A 4,592-nucleotide genomic window follows, 5' to 3' on the forward strand; every position below is an offset into this window, starting at 1 on the left:
AACGTGGTGAATTCAGTGATATTCCTCTCACAAATGTGGTGAATTCAGTGATATTCCATCCACAAACGTGGTGAATTCAGTGATATTCCTTCCACAAACGTGGTGAATTCAGTGATATTCCATCCACAAACAAGGTGAATTCAGTGATATTCCTCTCACAAACGTGGTGAATTCAGTGATATTCCTCTCACAAATGTGGTGAATTCAGTGATATTCCTCTCACAAATGTGGTGAGTTCAGTGATATTCCTTCCACAAACGTGGTGAATTCAGTGATATTCCATCCACAAACAAGGTGAATTCAGTGATATTCCTCTCACAAACGTGGTGAATTCAGTGATATTCCTCTCACAAACGTGGTGAATTCAGTGATATTCCTACCACAAACATGGTGAATTCAGTGATATTCCTCTCACAAACGTGGTGAATTCAGTGATATTCCTACCACAAACATGGTGAATTCAGTGATATTCCATCCACAAACGTGGTGAATTCAGTGATATTCCTTCCACAAACGTGGTGAATTCAGTGATATTCCATCCACAAACGTGGTGAATTCAGTGATATTCCATCCACAAACGTGGTGAATTCAGTGATATTCCTCTCACAAACGTGTTGAATTCAGTGATATTCCTACCACAAACATGGTGAATTCAGTGATATTCCATCCACAAACGTGGTGAATTCAGTGATATTCCATCCACAAACGTGGTGAATTCAGTGATATTCCATCCACAAACGTGGTGAATTCAGTGATATTCCCTCAACAAACAAGGTTAATTCAGTGATATTCCTTCAACAAACGTGGTTAATTCAGTGATATTCCCCCCACAAACGTGTTGAATTCAGTGATATTCCATCCACAAACGTGGTGAATTCAGTGATATTCCTTCAACAAACGTGGTTAATTCAGTGATATTCCATCCACAAACGTGGTGAATTCAGTGATATTCCTTCCACAAACGTGGTGAATTCAGTGATATTCCTTCCACAAACGTGGTGAATTCTGTGATATTACTTCTACAAAGCTGATGAATTCAGATATCCTCCCAGGAAATCGTGCTAATTCTGTCGTAGTTTTCAGTCATACCATTTACTTATGTGGTTCTCGTCAAAAAGAACTTAACGATCTGATACTGCATTCCCTCCCCCGTAAAGACACATTTCCTCCATTTCTCCCAAAAATGATGAATAATTCAGTGGTATTCTTCCAACGAATGCACTGTAATTAAAGTTAAAAGAATTCGCCAGACAATTTGTGATACTGCTATAACAAACATGGCCACTTTAGTGGCATTTTCCTCCAGCGTAAATAATGAGAGGAATAATCTTCCAATAAAGAAGATTATTATACACCTAAGTGTCCAGCACCTACTATATTACGTAGGCCTAGTAAACACAACTGTCCAATATTTTTAATATATTGGACAGTTGTAACTGTGACGTCACACGTATGGACTACTTTTTGTTTGTCAACAAGCAAACGACACAACAAGCAGAAAAATCGGTGTCTCCGGACAATCCGTTCTACCTCACACAAATTCCCGGTTGTAGCCTCAAACTTGATGCAGCTGTGTGGTATTACTCCACTCCAATGGGAGAGCATAGTTTGGGAGAGCTAATGAAGAGGGCAGCCGAGGCTGCTGGGCTGAGAGGCCGGAAAACTAATCACTCGGTCCGAAAAACAACCGTCCAAGCCCTTGTAAAATCTGGCGTCGCTCCACATAGAATTATGCAGGTCACTGGGCACAAATCCCTTGCTAGCATCCAGGAGTAGAAGCAAATGTCGAGTTTACTTCAGGGCAATCGCGCCTTCAGTCAACCATCTCCCGCTCTTCCATTCCCTGGCCGGTCAGTTCAAGTGCACACAAACGTAGTTTTCATGACTCTACTTCTCTTTCGTCCACATTCTGTAAAGATTACACTTGTCTGTTCGTGGCGCAGGAGTTGGCACTTGTGGCGCAGTTTTCAATAAATGCACTTTTAATTTTCACTGCAACATCTGCATTCCTTTTCTTTAAACTTCTGTTTGTAAAATACCGCTTCGGCCACGTTACTCTTACCCACTCGCAAGCTCGCCCCTTTCCTGGGCGCCCAGGACTCGTCCATACAGGACCATACAATCCAATAACCTATAATTACCTCTGTGGTGTATTCCTCTGACAAACAGGATTAACTTAGTGGCATAATACTCCACCAAACAGAAATAACTCAGTTGCATGCTCTTCCAACAAATTTGAACAACTTGGCGACAACAAACCTGAACATCTTGGCGGCATACTCATCCCAACATCAATAACAGAGAGGCATGTCCCACCAACAAACCTGAACAACTTGGCGACAACAAACCTGAACATCTTGGCGGCATACTCATCCCAACATCAATAACTGAGGGACATGTCCCACCAACAAACCTGAACATCTTGGCGGCATACTCATCCCAACATCAACAACATCAACAACAGAGAGGCATGTCCCACCAACAAGCCTGAACAACTTGGCGGGATACTCATCCCAACATCAATAACAGAGAGGCATGTCCCACCAACAAACCTGAACAACTTGGCGGCATACTCATCCCAACATCAATAACAGAGAGGCATGTCCCACCAACAAACCTGAACAACTTGGCGGCATACTCAACCCAACATCAATAACAGAGAGGCATGTCCCACCAACAAACCTGAACAACTTGGCGACAACAAACCTGAACATCTTGGCGGCATACTCATCCCAACATCAATAACTGAGGGATATGTCCCACCAACAAACCTGAACATCTTGGCAGCATACTCATCCCAACATCAACAACAGAGAGGCATGTCCCACCAACAAGCCTGAACAACTTGGCGGCATACTCATCCCAACATCAATAACAGAGAGGCATGTCCCACCAACAAACCTGAACAACTTGGCGGCATACTCATCCCAACATCAATAACAGAGAGGCATGTCCCACCAACAAACCTGAACAACTTGGCGGCATACTCATCCCAACATCAATAACAGAGAGGCATGTCCCACCAACAAACCTGAACAACTTGGCCGCATACTCATCCCAACATCAATAACAGAGAGGCATGTCCCACCAACAAACCTGAACAACTTGGCGGCATACTCATCCCAACATCAATAACAGAGAGGCATGTCCCACCAACAAACCTGAACATCTTGGCGGCATACTCATCCCAACATCAATAACAGAGAGGCATGTCCTACCAACAAACCTGAACAACTTGGCGGCATACTCATCCCAACATCAATAACAGAGAGGCATGTCCCACCAACAAACTTGAATAACTCCCTGGGATATTCCTTCAACAAAACTTTAATTTTGTGGCAAATCCACACTTCTCAGGATTTCCTCTGTACCTCATTCTGACTGTGCATATTCATGGACTAAAGCGAAAAAAGCACCTGCTGCTTTAAATCTGGAGGAATAAGGTTGGTATCTGTTGATGGTCTCTGGCGATGGTACCTGAAAATGGACACTGGTGATGGTACCTGGCGATGATCACTGGCGATGGTACCTGATGATGGTCACTGGTGATGGTCAGTGGAGATGGTACCTGGCGATGGTACCTGGCCATGTTCTCTGGCGATGGTACCTGGTGATAGTCACTGGCGATGGTCACTGGCGATGGTACCTGGTGATGGCCACTGGCGATGGTCAGTGGCAATGGTAACTCGTGATGGTCACTGGTGATGATCTCTGGTGATGGTCATTGGCGATGGTACCCGGTGATGGTACATGGTGATGATACCTGGCGATGGTCACTGGTGATTGTCAGTGGCGATGGTCACTCAGGTTTGCCTCAGGCACTTGCGCTCATCCTGTTCGCTTGCACTACCTGACAGTCGTCATATGGAGAGAAATTCTCCAGTACAGTACGAATACCAATCACACGGTAAACAGCCACCTCAAATTTCACCTATGACTACATGTAAGTTGCACAGTGCATATAACAGGGGATTTCGAGAGATTTATTGATTTTAGAAAGATGTTTTTAGCCTTATTTGGAAGGATAATATGATGACCAAAAAAATGTAAATTTCAACACTAAAAATTTTATTTTAAAACATTTACCCTATAAATAAAGCACGTGTATTAAATAAAACACCACGTAAGCCGCAAGTGGGAAGGTCTGCCAGCAACCTGCGGATGGCCCTGGGTTTCCCCCGGACTTTGACCGGTGTCCTCCCACCATAACGCTGGCCGCCGTCGTATAAGTGAAATATTCTTGATTACGGCGTAAAACACCGATCAAATAAATAAATAAATACACAGATGGCAATTAGCAAGATATCACAGCGCCGTCACAACTCTTTCTGCCGAGATGTCTTCATGTTTGCCGTGCTGGTGGTTTATCTTCTAACACTATATTGTCATACATATTTCAATAAGACTGCCACAGTTCCGATAAGTGTGCAATTGCTGGCATCCAGTGTCTGTGGGGAATTCACAGTTCATATTGGTTGACGTAATTGCTTTTAGATTATTGCCAATATTTTATATTGACTCATCAAATTTTTAACTATAACTAAAACCCCATTCTGCATGGCATAACATAGAACGCACAGAATTCAGCGCTC

This window comes from Liolophura sinensis, chromosome 2, assembly GCF_032854445.1.
Source record: "Liolophura sinensis isolate JHLJ2023 chromosome 2, CUHK_Ljap_v2, whole genome shotgun sequence".
Lineage (NCBI taxonomy): Eukaryota > Metazoa > Mollusca > Polyplacophora > Chitonida > Chitonidae > Liolophura > Liolophura sinensis.